This window comes from Tupaia chinensis, unplaced genomic scaffold (genome assembly GCF_000334495.1).
Source record: "Tupaia chinensis unplaced genomic scaffold, TupChi_1.0 Scaffold000187_1, whole genome shotgun sequence".
NCBI lineage: Eukaryota > Metazoa > Chordata > Mammalia > Scandentia > Tupaiidae > Tupaia > Tupaia belangeri.
The window spans coordinates 180,843-201,941 of record NW_006159662.1 but is presented as its reverse complement, the minus strand read 5'-3'; the positions used below and the strand labels follow the sequence as shown (position 1 = coordinate 201,941).

Here is a 21,099-nt window from a genome sequence, read left to right as displayed (position 1 = left end):
AGAGAGCTAGGGTGACTTCAGAAGGCTTTTAGTCAGTGGGACTCCAGTGAGGTCTGACCAAAGAAAGAGTTAAAACATGAAGATAAAGGGAGGAGGTCTAGGGCTGGAAGAAATACTACTGCATTTAATTCTGTAGATCTTGGCTAGAGAGTAGCGATGTTGAGTTGCCATAGCTTTCCTAGGGTTTTCTCTGATATCACCTGTCAGAGAGAAGAGAAACACCACTGGATTTCTATAAGAACCAAAATGTTTTTATGAATTATACATGTCTTTTCAAAAAATCTCCATTGAAAATATGCAAATATTTTCCAGCATACATTCCATTTTATTAGATCCTAATATAAGGAAATGTCACTTTTCTGTAAGACTTTAAAACCTGGCATTCCCACACTATGGTGGACACAGAAGAAAAATAAATTTGAACCTAATTTCATTCCAAGTAAATTATACACACTTAGTCACATCTCTTCTGTTCAATTTAAAGCACATTAGACACTTAAGAAATTAGAATTGTTATACCTGCACTTCTAAATTGAACACAACAAAATCACATAAGAGATATTTTTAGGACCATAGAAGTATTTTATTTTTTCTGAAATAGAAACATTCTTCTATATGAAGAACTGGCATTTTCATTCCATACCCTACCCACTCATCACTCTGCTCAAATTATCATTCCAATTCCTGAACTCAGTGGTTTGTTGAATTTTTTTCTTTCTATTTATAGTAGATGAAACCAATATAGATGCAATAAAAAATAACATTAAAATGTAAACTCAAAGGCCATAAGAAAAACTTCCTGACTGAGGACATTTCTGGCTTGGTTTTTCTATAAGACGAAAGTCCATTGACTTGAAATACCCTTTGTTTGACATTGCATTGCCCTCTTTTGCCCTTTTGGTCAACGCAGGTAAATTTAATTTTCTCTTTTCTTTGTTCTATTATCAACTCTGCAGGTGCCTCTTCCATGGAAATCCAATCAGCTTTAAGAGAACCCAGTAGGAGTGAACTGCCCTTGCAATGCTAAAATGGGGAAAACAGCTTGAGAATGTTATGAGGTAAGACAGACTGACGTGAATGATATTTTCATCTCCACGTATTTGGTGCCAGCTCAGGGCACAGTTAGGAAAACAGTGCACTATGTGCTGTAAAGTAATACTGAATGGAACAGGTGAGTGAAGAATGGAGTAAGAATGGAAAAGTTGAGTCATACGCAAAGCCAAATTCACAGCATCATGAATTTGTCCTGAAGGTAATTGTTGGTGGCATTAATTGGTAAATTTCTGTTACTAATTCATAGTAAACCAATTATGCTACCAATATTTGCATTTTGTGGAGAACGCAGTACAACATTCTTAGTAAAAATTAGATGGGAAAGCAGAATTCAGTTCTTTATTCCAACCTCTTAAGTCACTTGTTTCTATTGCAAGCTGGAGGAGAGAAAATTATTGTGCACGAAATATGTAACAATTTAGGGTGCTTATGAAGAGAAGGTGAGGTTCTGCTAGTAAGGACCTTATTTAAAAGCAAGACAAAGTTGCTAAGGGATAGTATATTTTCTGTTTCTATGGTAATTTTTCAGAATTACTGTTTGCTAACAAAAAATGACATCTTTCTGTCCAAAATAGATGAGTGCTTTAAATTGCAGAGAACCCATGTCACAGTCCTCGGTTGTTGATTCTGTTTTTATTTGACCTTGAAACCATCTCAAGCTCTTAGTTCTTAGTTCTTCATTTTCATAAATATAGAAATGGAGAGGGTAAAATGCTGGGAAGTTTCTTCATTTCTTATGTGTTTGTTTTGTTTTGGTTTTGGGTTCCTGAATGGACATTTTTATCTCTATAAAATATTACTAACACTGGGAATTTCAAAATATTGCATGGTATTCAGGGGGAAATGCCATGAGAACTAAGGCTATTTTCATGAAACAAAACTTCAAAGGAATGGACTTTTTTGGGTTGGCCCCATGGCCTAGTAATGAAGGGAGCTGGATCTCACATGACTGACTGCATGGTTTGAATCCTGGCATGGAAAGCTTGAAATACAGGTCAGGTGCCTGTGTGTCCTTATCCAAAATCCTGATAGGGAAAAATGGAGGAAAAAAGGTTGCAGTGTGACTATTAGCCTTTGGGGTGCTTTCTCTCTCTCTCTCTCTCTCTCTCCCCCTCCCTCCCTCTCTTTAGTGAGTGTGTGTACCTTAAGACATTATATATATATATATTTTTTTTTTTTCTTTTTCCCATGTAAGAAAGACACTGAGGAAAAGAGGCAGCCCCAACAGGGTCTTCATGCCAGTATGCACCCCCACCACCATCCTCACCTCCCTGGGACATGAAACCAGGACCTTCCTGTGTGGGTCCAGTTCATTACAACTTGCACCACAGTCTGCCCCATGTTATCAGAATCTTAAAAGGATAAGGTTTAAGAAAATTTTTGAGAGGTGTTTGCATTTGTGAAGGCACGTGTGCTCTCCAGAAAGAGAGACAGAGACAGAAAGCGAGAAATCACCCCCCAGAGGAGATGGCCATGCCGCAATTCCTTCTCTTCCATTCTTCTCTCAGGATCTTGGGCGCACACACACCTGATGTGTCCAGGACTCGAACTGCCGTCAACTACGTGAGAATCTAGTGACACAGCCAATATACCAACTGCTGGTCCCAAGGTTTGAAAATGTTTTGAATGTTGGTAAGGGTACAATTCAATAGGTCCCCTTATATTCTGCTAGAGTGGTGTATATTGGGATTATCTCTCAGGAAACTGTTTTATCACTGTGTCAATTACTTCTAAGATATTTGTATTAGTCAACACAGGCTGCCAAAAGAAAACCTCATAGACTGGGTGACTTAAGCAAGAGAAATTTACTTCTCATAGTTCTAGAGATTGCAGTTTAAGACCAAGTGCAGTCTGATTTGGTTTCTGGTGAGGGCTTTCTTTCTGGCTTATGTAAATCTGCCTTCTTGCTGTGTCTTCACAGGATGGAGATAGGGGAAGAGAGAGAGAAAGAAATACCTCCTTCTTACGAAATCACAGTCCTGTTGTATTAGGCTTCCATCCTTGTGACCTTATTTCCTAATGACCCTTTTTCCAGATATAGTTATATTCAGAGCTAGGTTTCCAACATAAAAATTGGGAGGGAGGGGCAGAGACAATTTAATCGATAGTGATATTCATACCCTTTGAGCTACTAATTCAGCATCTAGCAATCTATCATATCTGTGGGCTGTAAGGTAGGGCTGGCGAGTAAGGGGAGATAGGTGGAATGTAGCCCTGGATAGCAACTTATACACATTTACCACCTTCTTTATTTATCATTTAAAATATGAAGGGACCAGCAGTTAGCGTAATGGCTATGTCGCTGAACTCTCATGTAGTTGACCATGGTTCGAGTCTCAGACCCAGTGGCTTAAACTCACACCAGGCGCGTGTGCGTGTGTGCCCAAGATACCAAGAGGAGAATGGAGGAGAAGGGACTGCAGCGTGGCCATCCCCCTGGGAGATGATTTCTTGCTTTCTGTCTCTCTGTCTCTCCCTGTCTGGCGAGCAAAAACCTCCCCACCCCCCCCAAAAAAAAAGAAAAGAGAAAACAAGCACAATGTTCAAAATGTTTAACCACTGAATACTGAGTACTGTCTATGTTGTGGTACCAACTAATCAAGTTAATTAAACAACTAATCAAGTATTTCATGCCAGCCTGGGGTGTGGTGGTAAAGGCAGCTGGATCCCACTTCTGGTCACAGACCCTGTAGCTTGAAAAACACAGCAGGCATGTGTGTCTGCACACCCAAAATCTCAAAAAGACAAAGGATTGTGGTGTGACCATTCCCCATGCAAGGTGCTTTCTTACTCTTCCCCCCCTCCCCAGCAAGTACATGTGTCCTCTGGCTTTGTGTGTGTGTGTGTGTGTTTGTGTGTGTGTGTGTGTGTGTGTGTGTGTTTATGGGGCCAGCTCCATGGTGCAATGATAATTTGCTGCCCCAAAGAAGCTGGATCCCACGTGGTGACTAGAGTTGTAGTCTCCAGCCCAGCTGGCCTGATACACGCCAGGCACACGCCAGAGTGCCCAAGATCTGATGGACTGGAGGACTGAAAGAAGGAGATTGTGGTAGGACCAGACCCTGTCAGGGATGTTCTTCTCTCTCTTCCTCCAATTATACATATGCACACTCTATCATGAATAAATAAAAATGTGTTTTATGAAGTTTTTTAAACTAAAATAAATGCTTTTATTTTAGTATATGATGAAAAAAATATTTATGGAGCTGGCAAGTGGTGTGGTGGTTAAGGTGTTGTACTCCTACATGGCTGGCTGTAGTTGGAGTCCTGGACTGAGCAGCTTGCTTTCCCCTTTTCTCTCCCTCCCTCCCTCCCTCTCTCTTTCTCTGGTCAAATTAAAATAATAATAATAATGAATGAAATTAAATAAATTTAAAAATATTTATGTACCAAGATATCAAGTTAATAAAATAAACGTATAGATAGATAAAAGGCTTGAGGAATATATAATAGAGTAAAAACAGTGATTATGTCTGGGTAGCAGGGTTATATAAAAGGGGATTTCAGAAGTTGATGGGAAATGGTATGAAAGTACCAAGTATTTTGGTGCAGAATTTTTTGAAATCCACACACAGTTTTTTTTTTGGAGAGATTTTCACTGTAGGGCGCGTGCGCTCGCCAGACAGACAGAGAGAGACATAGAGACAGAAAGCGAGAAATCACCCCCCAGGGGGGATGGTCACGCCGCAATCCCTTCTCCTCCATTCTCCTCTCGGGATCTTGGGCACGCACGCACATGCACCCGGCGTGAGTTTTAAGCCACCGGGTCCGGGACACGAACCGTGGTCGAGTACGTGGGAGTCCAGCGACATAGCCATTATGCTAACTGCTGGTTCCCAACACACAGTTTTTTTAATAATCTGTGTTTTCCATAAAATTTGTTTAATTTCCAGAGAGCATATGTGTTTGCCAGAGACAGAGAGGAAGAAAATACCTTTCAATGGGGCATAGTTGCACTGTAGTCCTTTCCTCTACCCCGATCCTCCTTCCCATCAGAATTTTGAGAACACATGCACATGTGCCCACCATGTTTTTCACATCACCATGGCCAGGATTCAAACTATGGTCAGCCATGTGGGATCTAGTTCCCTTAACCACTGAGCTATAGGGCAAGCCCTCCATGAAATTTTTGAAAACTCCTCTCTTTTATTTTCATATTTTCTGCAATAAACATGGTATGTTGAACACAGTTTTTTTTTTGGAGAGATTTTCACTGTAGGGCGCGTGCGCTCGCCAGACAGACAGAGAGAGACATAGAGACAGAAAGCGAGAAATCACCCCCCAGGGGGGATGGTCACGCCGCAATCCCTTCTCCTCCATTCTCCTCTCGGGATCTTGGGCACGCACGCACATGCACCCGGCGTGAGTTTTAAGCCACCGGGTCCGGGACACGAACCGTGGTCGAGTACGTGGGAGTCCAGCGACATAGCCATTATGCTAACTGCTGGTTCCCAACACACAGTTTTTTTAATAATCTGTGTTTTCCATAAAATTTGTTTAATTTCCAGAGAGCATATGTGTTTGCCAGAGACAGAGAGGAAGAAAATACCTTTCAATGGGGCATAGTTGCACTGTAGTCCTTTCCTCTACCCCGATCCTCCTTCCCATCAGAATTTTGAGAACACATGCACATGTGCCCACCATGTTTTTCACATCACCATGGCCAGGATTCAAACTATGGTCAGCCATGTGGGATCTAGTTCCCTTAACCACTGAGCTATAGGGCAAGCCCTCCATGAAATTTTTGAAAACTCCTCTCTTTTATTTTCATATTTTCTGCAATAAACATGGTATGTTGAAATACAATGAAGTTTTTTTTTTTTTCCAAAGAGAACAAGTATGTAAATGTGGGATGAAACTGAGTAAAAGTATATTGTCTTGGAAACCTACCAAGTATCTTAATGATTGAAATCAATTAAAGAATTTTGTCATACAATCTCCAGTAAATAAATGTAAGTTTTATTTTTTTTGTTTTAGGTCTATCTTTGTTTGTCAACCTAAAAGGGCTTTCCTCCTTATTCTGTTTTCATGTTGGAAATAGGAAAATTAGGAGGCATGTTTCCATTTCTGATTTATTGGGTTACTTGAATGATAATATGTTAAACTAATTTTTTGTTCTTTCAGATGAGGCTGCTGCATGGAATACACAAAAGGCGATTTTTTGTGTGTGTTTCACATTTAACATTTGATGCCTTTGCCTTGTTTCCAACATAGAGAGCCTCAAAATTTCTGAAAAGCACCATGAATTTCAGTGGGAATAACAATGAACTGGATCTTATATTATTAAAGAAAGCTCTTTTCTGCCATCTCTCCTCAAGTCTGATGATATTCCCTTCTGAAAATAAACTTTCTTTAGTATTACAAAATATTTTGCCCCATACTTACACATGACTTCTATTATGGTGAATTGTTTTCTTTTTCATCTTATACCCTTCTTCTTGATCGCTTCTGGTCTTTTCATATGAACCCAGAATAAATTAACTTTAAAAAATAACAAATTGTTAAATGTAACACTATTTTCAAGAACAAACTAAGTAATACTTATGTACAGTTAGAATAACAATTAAGTTCTAAAGACATTTATTTCTCTTTATATTCTTTTTGCCTATTTCATTTACTCTCATGGCCTCAGCTATCACCTCAATAAAGACAATTCACAAACTATAACCTTTTTATTTTCTTTTTTTTGAAGAGGTTTTTGCTGTAGAGCGTGTGCGCTCACCAGAAAGACAGAGACAGACAGAGAGACAGCAAGTGAGAAATCACCCCCCAGGGGGGATAGTCATGCCGCAATCCCTTCTCCTCCATTTTCCTCTCGGGATCTTGGGCACGCACGCACACGCACCCGGCGTGAGTTTTAAGCCACCAGGTCCGGGATTGTGTGTGTTTCACATTTAACATTTGATGCCTTTGCCTTGTTTCCAACATAGAGAGCCTCAAAATTTCTGAAAAGCACCATGAATTTCAGTGGGAATAACAATGAACTGGATCTTATATTATTAAAGAAAGCTCTTTTCTGCCATCTCTCCTCAAGTCTGATGATATTCCCTTCTGAAAATAAACTTTCTTTAGTATTACAAAATATTTTGCCCCATACTTACACATGACTTCTATTATGGTGAATTGTTTTCTTTTTCATCTTATACCCTTCTTCTTGATCGCTTCTGGTCTTTTCATATGAACCCAGAATAAATTAACTTTAAAAAATAACAAATTGTTAAATGTAACACTATTTTCAAGAACAAACTAAGTAATACTTATGTACAGTTAGAATAACAATTAAGTTCTAAAGACATTTATTTCTCTTTATATTCTTTTTGCCTATTTCATTTACTCTCATGGCCTCAGCTATCACCTCAATAAAGACAATTCACAAACTATAACCTTTTTATTTTCTTTTTTTTGAAGAGGTTTTTGCTGTAGAGCGTGTGCGCTCACCAGAAAGACAGAGACAGACAGAGAGACAGCAAGTGAGAAATCACCCCCCAGGGGGGATAGTCATGCCGCAATCCCTTCTCCTCCATTTTCCTCTCGGGATCTTGGGCACGCACGCACACGCACCCGGCGTGAGTTTTAAGCCACCAGGTCCGGGATGCGAACTGTGGTCGACTACATGGTAGTCCAGCAACATAGCCATTATGTTAACTGCTGGTCCTCACAAACTATAACCTCTAAGACCCAACCCAAATAAATGGTCCAGCACATCTTCCAAATACTGGTGATGCATTGCCAAATGCTTGCTGGCCATTCCCCCAATTGTTTTAACATCTCCAACTCATTATATCCCCAACTGAAAGCATCACCTTCCTGGAAGTGTTTGCCACCCTGTGGCTTATATCTTTCTTTGTGACATTCTTCTAACAACCACTGTTCTCTCTCCTACCCCGACCCTAGTCAAAGTCATCCGAATTTAAAACTTTGACATTATCTTTGAGTCTTGCATCTTCTTTCAGTTCACAATTTCCATCCAGCCTCAGGTTTATTCTGGATTGAGTTATTTAAAGGAATAATCATGACATATATTTGTTTTTTATTTTTATATGCTATAGTTAATCCATAGTTTTTGGTTATATTTATCAATGTATTATTTATATATTATATTTTTTGGGAGCCACTTTAACAAGATGTAAAAGATATACGTGTGGTGGTAGAAAGTTGGGTTATACATGTTCACAAGAACTCATGTATGATTGACAGTTCTCAATTATTCATCCCCTAGTTTTCTCTGTGAGATAGAAGTTAGTCACTTTCATCAAAAGGTATAAACAAGTATATGATGCTGTACCAGACTAATAGTGATAGAAATAACAATCATGCTTTCATTTGTCAAGGGAAAGTAGTACTTTTATTCTAAAGCAACAATCCTCAGTGTTGTAGACTGAATAGTTATGTCTTTACCACCTCTGCTCCAATACCATATGTTGAAACTTATTCACCAATGTGGCAGTATTAGCAAGTGGGGCCTTTGGGACTGAGTCTTGAAGGTCTAGCCCTTATAAGAGAGTCCGCAAAGAGATTCTTCCCTCTTCAGCCATGCAAGGACAGTGTTCTAGCCCATTACTATGTTGCTAAACAGAATAACTGAAGTTGAGTAATTTAGTAAGAATAAAGGTTTCCTGGGATGGGAACCAGTGGGTAACACCTACTACTTTCGTTGCTTGGAGGACAATTCTCAGGCGATGCACAAATAGTTTGTTGAGTTCTCCAGAGTGATCCAGCTCCAATTTTGCCTACAGTGGTAGTCAGCTGGATTGCTCCTTGGATTTCCTTTCTCTCCTTTCTGGTTTCACTTTTAATATAGTTCTGATTTGGGGACTCATGTCCAACAGTACATTACCTTCCCACAGCCTTTATCCTGAGCTTTTCTTTGTGGGGAACCAGGACTAAGACAACTCCTAGGACATAGTAAAGGCTTTGACTTTTACCCAGAGTAAGATGCAAGCTATTGGAGCAGAGACATAGATAATTTGATTTCCACTTGAAAAAGACCACTCTGGCCTGCTGTGTTGAGAGTAAAACTGCCTCAGAAATAGCAAAATCAGGGCGACAAATTAAGTTACTACAATCATCCAAGTGAGAGATGATAGTGCCCTGAACCAAGAGGTAGCTGTGAAGATGATAATGAAAAGTCAGTTTCTGGATCAATGTTGAAGATGGTGACTATAGATTTATGCATAAATTGGATATAGATTACCGAAGACTATGGTGTTCCATTCCACCCCGTGCAATTTCATGTGTTGGAATACTAATTCCCAGTGTGGTAGTATTAGGAGGTGAGGCCTTTGATCGGTGATTATGTCATGATGATAAAGCCTTCAAGAATGGGATTAGTGACTTTATAAGGAATTGAAGAGACCAAAGTTCTCCCTTTTCGCCATATGAAGACATAACAAGAAGATGGCTATCTGTGAGGATATGGGCCCTCATCAGACACCAAATTTGCCAGTGCCTTGATCTTGGACTTTCCAGCCTCCAAAACTGTGAGACATAAATATTTGTTGTTTAAACACCCAGTCTATGGTATTTTGTTGCATTAGACTAAGACACTCTGTATTACATCATTTCAAAGTCCATTTTGCAATTTTAGTGATAATTTTTCTTTCCTTAGAGATTTCAAGTTTTAAGTATAACATTCAAACTATGGTATCCAAAATTCAGTTTGGTACTGGATGAGGAAGGCCAGTCAAAATCACAAGTACAATGAGAAGACTTCACAGCAGTCCCTCCTACACGTTTGTTTTCTCCAAATGCAAGATGAACCTGGAAAGACAATCTCATTATGTTGAAAAAGCGTGTCCCCTTGCCATCACAAATTATTTTCTGAGCCACGCATGTTTTAGCACAAAGATCATCTCTCTTCCAAAGGGAGGTTGCAACACTGCTTTCCCTTGCTCATCAGATGTGTACCAGCCTTTAGGTCATGTAATAGTTAAACACATTTTGTCCAATAGTAATCTTGACTGATCAGTTATAACTTTAATCAAAGAAGAGATCCTTTCTCAAAGTCAGAGTGAATTTTTTTAAAAATAGAACAAGGAACATAGGTTGGATAAGTTAAAATAGCAAAGTTTTATGACTCAGTCTATCCCAAGAATATTTGCGTATTTCCCACAACAGTAAGTTATGGTATCTGTTTATTATTATACTGGTACAGGGAATGCCAGTCTGAGTAAGTCAGTCTCCAGGACTTTCATACTTTTAAAACATTTAAATGTTAATGGAAGCTGTAAAGATTATGGGGACTTAAGTTCTAGTAGCATAAGTAGTTAAAAACAACTCTTAACTCATAACATTTTTTATATGTGAATAAAAAATATACAGGATTTAATTTTTAATTTAAATATTGTGACACTCAGGTTAGCTATCTGTTGGATTAGATGTCAGGCACATCCTTAATTTTCTAAATCAGTGTTCACATCTGTAATTGAAATAATCTCTTTCATAATATATCTTTAAGGCAAGGGAATACTTTGACTTAATTAAAAAGAGAATGCCAGTTAATGAGTATGTCTTCTCAGAAAATATCTCCATATTGAATAAAAAAACAATCAGCTCAGTAAAACCTAACAGAAAACATACTTATAATTTAAAAATGATTATAATTGTGTAATTAAAGAATGTGAGTTCATCACATTTGCCCTGATGGGAAAAAAAAATAGTTTTTCTGATACCAGCACAGTATCTGGTCTTATTCTTCACTATTATCTTAGGGAATTTTCCTAAGCGATGGTTATTTCAGTTTACTTTTATCTAAGAGGGGCAACTCATTAAGTGTAATGCATTTAAAGCTGATTTTAACACACAAGGTTTTAAATTTTTTGTTTATGTTTATTTTCATAATTCTTCAGGTGAAAGCCCAAGTTTATCTGTTCTTCTCTTAACCCTGCTAGCAGACTGCCTTTTGATTTTTGACTAATTATTTAACTTTGTATTCTTTCAATTACAAAATGTGGTAATTGGTCTATTATTTTTTTTTAGAGAGAGATTTTTGCTATAGGTCACGTGTGCTTGCCACACAGACAGAGAGAGAGACAGAAAGTGAGAAATTACTCCTTCAGGGGGTATGGCCATGCTACAATCTGTTCTCCTCCATTCTCCTCTCGGGCAGGCACACATACCCAGCATGAATTTCAAAGCTCTGGGTCCGGGAATCAAACCACAGTCAGCCATATGGGAGTTCAGTGACAGAACCACTGCACCATCTGCTGGTCCTGCATCTATAATATTTAATCAAGCTCAAATATTCTGTGATTATTATTTTTTTAAGTTTTGCAATAGGGCATATGCACTAGCCAGAGAGAAAAGAAAGAGGGACAGTGAAAGGGAAAGTGAGAAATCAACTTCCGGGAGGGACAACCATGCCACAATCCTTTCTCTTCCATTCTCCTCTCAGGATTTTGGGTAAACATGCCCAGTATGATTTTTAAACCACCAGGTCTGAGAACTGAACTGTGCCCAGCCTTGTGGTACTCCCAGCGCCTTAACCATCTGACCACCTGCTGTCCCCTTCTGTGATTATTTTTAAAGGCCATCATTTGTTTTCCAAAAATTAAAATATATATATATATATGTGTGTGTGTGTGTGTGTATATATATATATGTGTATATATATATATATGTATATATGTATATGTGTATATATATATATATATATATTTGAGAAAGAGCGATTTTGCTATAGGGTGTGTGCACTTGCTGGAGAGATAGAGACAATGGAACTGAGTTGGTTTGTTTACTTTCTTGTCTTTGAACTGAGGATAAGTAAAAACTCTCTGAGGGACAGAGGGTGAGATAGAAAAATTAATAAGGAGGCTCACTCACTGATGGATACAAAGATTCTAGGTGACACTCCACATTGAGAGAAATGATAAAAAAAGGGTGAATAAACAGATAATCACGTACTGTGGGGAGAATCAGGAAGTCAGGTGCGCTGTATCAGAGTGTACACAAGGCCCAGATGGAGGTGGTCAAGTGTTAGCAAAAGTAATTGCTTGGTCACTATGTAAATATCCTATGAGGGGAAAAAGGGAATAATGCATGGAAGAAGCAAAGAGCCATATCAGAGGTAAGACAGGCACCCTTAAGAGAATCTTGTCTGTCTCAGTCCACAGGCTCTTCTCCAGCCCTCCAGGCTGACAGGATTCTGGGGGCCCTTGTGCAGGCAGGTGTGTTCCAGATCATCTGGGATCAGAACTCTCGGTCAGCCACATGTCTTCTAGCATTGCAGTGCAGCACACCACCACCTGTGCCACCAACACCAGACCTCAATCTTGGTTTTTTAACAAATCCCCAGGTAATTTATATGCATATTGGAGTTTGAGAAAATTATCTACAAAGACCTTATGGAAAGAAGATGTTGTCAGGAACATTCTAGTCAGTTACTATGTCATTCTATTTTTAAGGTCTTATTATCATTCTCCCTCTTTTTTTTTTTAATTTTTTTTAAAAAATTGCTAGCAGGCTCAAGCACCCACCAGAGAAACAGAAAGAGAAGGAAAGAAAGAAAGCACCCCCTAGTGGGGCGTGGGCAAACCACAATCCTTCATTTCTCCTGTTGGGTCTTTGGGCACATAGGTGCCTGATACGTGTTTCAAATTTCTAGGGCCAAGATTTGAACTGTAATTGACCATGTGGGATCTAGCTCCCTTAACTACTAGGCTACTGGGTTAGCCTAAGATCGTATTTCAAACATGAAATTGCTTAGGATAGCACCCATCAGTCCATTTGAATGCTTGACAACAGAAGTCAGATGTCTTAAAAAAATTCAGGAACAAAAAAAAGCAAGAAGTGAAAGTATGGTGTTAACTTTGAATCCATTGGAATATACAGCTTAACGGCAATTATTACAAAGAAGTGAATGTGAATGCAATCATTTAGATGATGTAAAAATTATATAACTGACAAGAGAAAATGGGAGGATAAAGAATATTCCAGTTTTTCATAGAAGACAGTCTATAATGACTGTCTAAAATTAAAGCTTTATTTATTTTATTTTATTTTGCATGAGGTCCAATACCTTTATCCACCATACTACCAGCTAGCCTGAAGCATGTTTTTTTTTTTTTTAAAAAAAAACATATTTGCTCTAAAATCTTAAATTTAAAAAATATATTTACTTCTGTATTTAAAAAAAAAAAAAACTAGACTTACAGCCATAATTTAGGAAATAAGTTCTGTGGTAAAGAAACATGTGAAGTTCAACAATTCCCTCAATTTCATTTCCTTTTATTTTTCTTATAATAAGTTCAAGAACATTGAGCATTTTAATTACAATAGTATTTTTGGTTAACATTTTTACAAAAGTATGTTTAGCATGGCTCTCTCTTGAATTTATCCATATATCACCAACCTTTCACATGCTCATATGCCAAACAGTTGTATATATACTAGTAGTGTCTAGAATACTTTTTATCTTCCTGCCAGAGGCACTCGCACTCACTAGAGAGAGACAGAGAGAGGGAGAAGCAGAAAACCCTCCCTTCCCCATGGGGTGTGGTTATGCCGCAATTACCCCTCTCTCCATTTCTCCACTGGGTCAGGATTTGGAGCATTCGTGCACACATGCCCCATGGGTTTTTCAAGCTGCCCGAGTCAGTATTCAAACTGTAGTCAGCCATGTGGGATCTGACTCTTTTAACCAGTAGGTCACCAAACTGGTCCTAGAATGATATTAAATGTTCACAACATAGTTTTTAAATGTCCTTATTTTTATATTTCTTCTTGTCTAAATTACTTCAAAGGAATATGTATAATTAAAAATAATAACATAGAGAAAGAAACATAAGAGGATATATGTAATATTACTTGTAGGTGGTGGAAATAAAGTTGATTATAGTCTTGTTTGAATTTTTATTTAAAAAAATTTAGCCAAACTTTGTATCAGAGCATCAAAGACATTTTTGACCTCAAGAAGATATTTGCTAATCCCTTAAACAAGATTCTTTAGTTTCACAGCCACAACTAGAGTATGGAGAGGCATAAGTCAAGGACCAAAACACCTCTAGAATAATTTAAAAGAACCCGTCCAGAAGGGTATACTGTCAGAGTAAAGATAAACAACTGATCTCCTCAATGTGCCAAGCTTAGAGTTGCCTTAGCATAAATGTTGTCTGGACAAAGCAGGAAAAAAAATGTAATAGGGATAAAATTACTATTCATGACAAGATATGACCATAGACCAGCAGATCTGCCCTCTGTATGCACAGCTGAAATAGACCAGGAAATACCAAGCTTTGAACTTGATCCAACGTGGTCCTCAATTGGTAATGCATTTGAGTACTGGCAGACACAAATGGCAACTCTTTTAGGAAGTGATGACCATCATTGTAGGCATCAGTGAATCTCCACAGTTTTCACAGACAATGACCAGCACTCTAGTGATAATTGAGATACAAGGTAACAAGACAACATGAATGAGAACTAACAGAAACAAATTACTGGTCCCACAAATTATCACATACAGATTGAAAAACAAATATTCTCAATGAGTTTAAAGAAATAAATGACCAAAAGCTTAGAAATATTTGCAGGCTGAGGAAACTAGAAGAGCAACCTTGAAGATCTGAAAAAGAACCAAACAGAATGTCTCAAAATAAAAACTGTAATAGCTAAACTTTAAAGCTCAATAGATGGGCAGGCCCATGGCCTGGTGGTTAAGTTCACTGGATCTCACACAACCAACTGCATGGTTCAAGTCCAAGACCTAGTGGCTTGAAAAACACACTGCACCAAGTATGTGCATACCCAAAGTCCCAAAGGAAAGAAGGGAGAGATGGATGAGGAGTGATTGCAACATGACCATGTCCCATGGGAGGTACTTTCACGATCTGTCTCTCTATTTCTCTCTGGCAAATCCACATGTCCTCTGGCAATAGAAAAATAAAAATAAAAAAGAAGGAAACTCAATATATGTATTGGGAAACAGATTTTTAAAAATAGAATTAGTTAATGGGAAAAAGTAATTACTCAGAATTTCAACATAGAGAAAAAAATATGAAAAATATAGAAGACATCTTAAGAGCTGTGGGCAAATCTAACATATATTTGATCAGTTATAGAAGGAGAGGAGAAAAGAAACAAACAGGCAATGATATGTCAAGAGATAATGGCTGAGAATTTTCCAAAACTGAGGAAAATATCAATCCATAGATTCAAGTGGCTCATAAAATCTCAAGAAGACAAGTAAGATAATTAAAATCATGTGCATCAGCGTGTGTTAACCACAAGAAAGCTGGGGTAGAGGAAGTAGACTGTAAGAAAAAATGTTACTGTAGTAGGGATAGAGTGGGCTACGTCACAAGGATAAAACATTCCATTTAAAATTGAATTTATATTCACATTACAATTTACATTTTGTGTGCACATAATAACACAGCCTAAAAATATATAAGGAAAAAACAGAACCACAAGTAGAAAAAAAAATAATAATAGCATGAAAATAAAACAAAAAAAAAAAACCAAAAAAAGCAAAAGCAAAAAAAAAAAAAACCCTCAATCTTTTTAGTAACTGATGGAACAATCAAATTAAAATGTCAGGACAGAGATGCAAAAGGTTCGAATATGATTAACAAAAACTCAACTAATAGGCCTTTACAGGCCATGGTTTGCAGCAATAATGGAATGCACCCATGGTCCTGGTTGGCTGGAAAGGCTGGAGGTGGGGATGGAGTGTGTTGTGAGACCCTGTTGAGGATGCAGGTGCTCATCTTTTTATCTCTTTCTCATGAAAGAAAGGAAGCAATTTTAGAAAAATGAAAATTACCCAGTGTCATTTATCCAAAGGCTAGGAAACCATCAGGAAGACATTCGTACACCCATGTTTATTACATTACTCACAATTGCTAAGATATAGAATATGGAAATTTTCTAACAGTGGAAAAACTCTGGGGCCAGCAGGTGCTGTGGTGGTTGGGATGCTGGGCTCCCACACGGCTGACTGTGGTTTGAATTCTGGACCTAATGGCTTGCTTTCTCATTTTCCTTCTCACTCTCTCCCTCCCTGTCTCTGGTGAGTGCATGTGCCTTATAAAAAATTTTTTAAAAAAGATAAAATAAAACATATTTAATAAAAAATGGAAAAGCTCATCTTAGTTGTCCTATTATCCTTGACCCAAATTTTTTTTTAATTTTCTTTTGCTCATTATCTTCCAGTTTTTTGTATTTTTACTATTTTTTGCATAGTTACAATAAATCAAGGTTCTTAATTTTTAAATAAAAAAGGCAATAGAAATTGTGTATAATTGTGCATAATAAATTTAATTACTTTGCATTTTCACTTAAAATGAAATCCATAATATCTAGGACAATTTTCAGTCTTACTAGCTGCTTCCTGGAATCTTCCTTCAGGAATTGCTGATACTGATCTCACAACTGTTTTTTTGTTTTGTTTTGTTTTTTTTCTATTTTGACAAAGGCACATTATGCAATTAAATGCCAAGACTGCAGTCCACCTGGCCAGGCTAGCAGCTTGAACATTACTATCAGCTAATTCGTTAATCTTAATGAGTTGAAGGTGTTACAATTATGAATTGACTAGATGATGTATGTGATTAACCATGGCTCATAATAGATTACTATCAAAATCTGTATCAATTTGGGGGACCGGCAGTTAGCAAAATGGTTATGTCGCTGGACTCCCACGTAGTCAACTATGGTTCGAGTCCCAGACCCGGTGGCTTAAACTCACACCGGGCGTGTGTGTGTGTGTGCCCAAGATCCTGAGAGGAGAATGGAGGAGAAGGGATTGTGGCGTGGCCATTCCCCCTGGGGGGTGATTTCTCCCTTTCTGTCTTTCTGTCTCTCTCTGTCTTTCTGGTGAGCATACGTGCCCTATAGCAAAATCCTGTCAAAAAAAAAAAATGTGTATGAATTTGGTGCCAAAAATTATCCTCAATTCAGACACTGATGTATCTGAGATGAAATAATCTAGTCGAGCTATAAGAGGGAGAAGTGCACAGTGGTTGAGAATGAGCTTTGAGTTTGGAAGGAACTGGATTTGGATCACGTGTCCTCCACACATGTCCTCCACACACTGACTGGTGAAGGTATTTACACCTCCTTGACCTTCATTATCCTTTAGTGAAGAAAATATAACATTTCAGACGGTTCTTGAGAATGTTATAAAATTAGCACAATGACTGACTCTTAGATCTTGAATTACTGAATTTTTCAATTAAATATTGAGTTGAATATTCAATTCAATATTGAACTATTCATATTTACTTATTTATTAGAGAAGTTTTTGCTATAGGATGTGTGTGCTTGCCAGAAAAACAAAGAGAGACAGAGAGACAGAACACAAGAAATCACCCTCCTCCTCGCCAGGGATTTGACCATGCTGTAATCCTTCTCCATTCTTCTCTCGGGATCTTGAGCACCCACATACACGCACCTGGTGTGAGTTTAAGCCACCGGGTCTGGGACTCGAACCACGGTTGACTACATGGGAGTCTAGCGACAGAGCCATTACACCAGCTGCTGATTCTGAGCTATTCATATTAAAATGTTAAGTAAATATTCTAAAAGTAATAGGTCATATAGAGATACTACCTTAACAAAATGTGTTGCTCATTTATCTGGCCTAAGTCTGGTCACTTGAATCTTGGTTGTAAATATCACTCTGGTCTACCTGGTTATAGTATTTTCCTTTAGAAATATTTGAATGAGCATTTTTAACTTGCAACATTATCATGATAATAGGAGCTATCAGTTGTGTCATAAAAATGTATATAGTTCACTATTACATATTTATATATATATAAATAATACAATTAATATGTAGTCATAAGCATAGAGTAGTCCAGAACTTAATCCTAGTCTTTCTGAGGTATACTTTGGGCAGATGGGGACATGTTTTGATCTGGTACCCATATCTCTCTCCTTTCATTGTCAGGGCTCTGAGAATGTTCTGCCTCATTGTTTCACGTTGGTCTATCACAGCTTTGTCACTTCACTGGTTTAGGAACGTGGATCTCAGACTACAATTACTCAAAATTAACGTACGGTCTTTATTGATGGTTTTTATATTGTTTTGCACCATTTTTTTGAGCATTAGTAGGTTCATTCTCTTTAGTAATACACTTTTCCAAGTTATCTGATGCAGCTGAGAGATAGTCAGCATTCTTCAGACAAACAGACGAATGAGAGAATTTCTTACATGTAAAAAATATAGAAAGAGATTTATTATGAGAGATTTATTTATGCATTTATGAGGTTAGAAGTTTCATAAGTGTTGTCTGAAAGCTGGAGGTCTAGGAAAGCTTTTGGTGCAGTTCCAGTTCAAGCCCAAAGGTATGAGAATGAGAGGGGCCAGTGGTGGAAATCTCGGCTCAAGACCAGAGGCTCAAGAACCGGGATCACCAGTGTCCAAGGTCAGAAAAAGATGTATGTCCCAACTTGAGTATAGAGAAAATTTGCCCTCTCTCCACTTTTACATCTTATTCAGGCCCTCAAGGGATTAGATACCTACCCACCTACTTTGGTGAGAATGGTTATATTTACTCAGTCTACCAATTCAAATACTAAACTTTTTCATAGACATGTCCAGAAATAATATTTTACCAAATATTTGAGCATACTTTAGCCTAGTCAGGTAGATGCATAAAATTTACCATTACTAGGTGCCTCTGGCCTTTCATGTGATAATTCACCCAGATGGAAAATAATATTATAGAAGGCTTCAACAGAGGCTATCCCATTTCAGCTGAAGCTTAAAACATATCAGTGGGGAAGGGAATTGAAGAAAACTGAAAGCATTATGAACACATCTTATTTCCACAATCTAGTTATTGGAAAAGGCTCTGTCTTGGTCCATTTTGTATTGCTATAACAGAATACCACAGGGTGTGTAATCTATAAAGAAAATAATTATATTTCTCATAGCTCTAGAGTCTTGGAAGTCCAATATCAAGGAGCCAGAATCTGAGAAGGGCCTTCTTGCTACGTCATCCCAAGAGGAAGAAACAAGGGCAAGAGAGGGAAAAAGTGAAAGAGAGGGGTTAGGCTTGTTTTTACCAGGAACTCACTACTGTGATAATGGTGTTTTTTGTAAGAACAGAACCCTTGTGGTCTAACCACCACTTCATGGTTCCACCTCGTCATATCATCACAATGGCAATTACATTTCAACTTCAGGCTCAGCTACAGTGGAACACATCACTAAGATGCTGTAGGTTGTTACCACGTCGAAGAACTGGGTTTGATTCCCAGTTCGACCTAAAGGCTAGGCATAGTGGCACGTGCCTGTAATCCTAGTGACTTGAGGAAGCAAAGGCAGGAGGATCATGAGCTCAGGACAACATAGTGAGACCATGTCTTACAAAGAGCCAGGCATGGTGGTTTGTGCCTGTAATTCCAATTAGGAGGCTTAGGCCGTAGGATTATGGCTTCGCAAGACTCTGTCTTACAAGAAAAAAATATATGACTTTTACAGGGGACATTCAGACCATAGCAGACTTTTTAGAAGAGAAAGGCAACAGACAAATTTGGACATAAACCAGGTTATGATGGGCCTTACAGACCAGGCTGAAGAGTTGGAATTCCACACTGCATTTGCAAAGGTACTCTATGAAGATCTACTGGAATACATCTTATACAGCCACTCATGATGTATTTGCATCACAGCAGCTGTGCAGATAATAGACTGGGACTGGGTAGCAAGAAAGGATTCTCGAAGTAATATCCCTTCAGTACCTCTACTTCCTCCTCAATGCAGTGCAACCCTTAAACTTCACAACTCCATCGCTTTCCCAGCTTTTTATTATTCTCTTTACGGCATGCATATCACTTTACTGTGCTTGGTTATTTACATGTTTGTATCCTCAACTGGATCATAAGCTCTTTGAAGGCAGGAACCAACTCCATTCACTCTGGTACACTTAGGATCTAGACATCAGGCTAGAAAGCAAGTATTCAATAAATCAATTTATTGCGTATGTTCAATATATACTGTATCCCTACTATGTGTTTTCTAGGAACTGCAGTAAGTACTGAGTATTTGACAGTGAACAAAATATAGAAAAATCCTTGCCCTTATGGGTTTTGCATACTTATTTCACAGAGACACCATAAATACACAAATATATAAATAAGTAACTAAAGAAATGGTAAAATTTTTACTGTGTTAGATGATGCTAAAGTCTATGGTAAAAGAATAAATCAGGGAGAAGAATAAAGGATGCAACTCCCAATAAAGGGGTTGGCAAAACTCTCTGTGAGGCTGACATTAGAAAATAGACTTGAAGGTGCTTTCTCGATTTCTATCTCTCTGTCTTTCTGTATTTTTCTGATGAGTGCACGTGCCCTGTAGGAAGAAATCTCTCCAAAAAAAAAAAAAAAAAAAAAGAAAAAAAGAAAATAGACTTGTTACCACGTGGAAGAACTGGGTTTGATTCCCAGTTCAACCTAAAGGCTAGGCATAGTCGCACGTGCCTGTAATCCTAGTGACTTGAGGAAGCAAAGGCAGGAGTGGCATGGTGGTTAAGGCACTAGACATACACATGGCTGGCCTTGGTTCCTGTCACAGATCTGGAGGCTTGTTTTCTCACTTACCCTCTCTCTCTGTCTCTTTCTAGTGAGCACGTGTGCCCTATGGCAAATTAAAAATAATTATGATAAATAAATAAATAATTTTTTAAAAAAACAGACTCCAAAAATGAGGCAACTATATGGATATTATCTGGAGTAGGGGTGGACGAAGGCTGGAAGCAGAAAGAACTGACAGAGAAAAGCCTGGAACCAGTGTATACCATGTTTGCAAGGAATAGCAGAGTCCAGTATGGCTAGAACAGAGTTCCTTAAGGCTCCTTTAAGGATATTGTAATGATTTTGGTTTTTATTCTGAATAGAATAGGGAGCCATTGGCAGGTTCTGAGCAGAGGAGTGGCACAATTCTAATAGATAGTTAAACATAGCTGTTTGAAAAGCGTTTGAAAAAAGACACATTCTCCAGGTGAGAAAAGAGGTGGCTTGGCCCAGTGTGCTGGATACTTTGAATAGTTTGAAGGTAGTTTCAGCCAGATTTGCCAATAGTTAACAGAGGATATGAGA

The 21,099-nt window shown here is 38.2% G+C and overlaps 1 long non-coding RNA gene across 1 annotated transcript in view; it reads left to right on the top strand.

Moving 5' to 3' along the window:
• LOC102483463 (uncharacterized) overlaps window positions 1-6,545 on the top strand; it is a 28,011-nt gene extending 21,466 nt beyond the window's left edge. Inside the window, exons 3-4 of the long non-coding RNA XR_001370244.2 lie at window positions 957-1,058; window positions 6,178-6,545. This is a non-coding gene — a long non-coding RNA (uncharacterized LOC102483463). The remainder of the gene's footprint in view (window positions 1-956; window positions 1,059-6,177) is intronic.
• The last annotated feature ends 14,554 nt before the right edge of the window (window positions 6,546-21,099 follow it).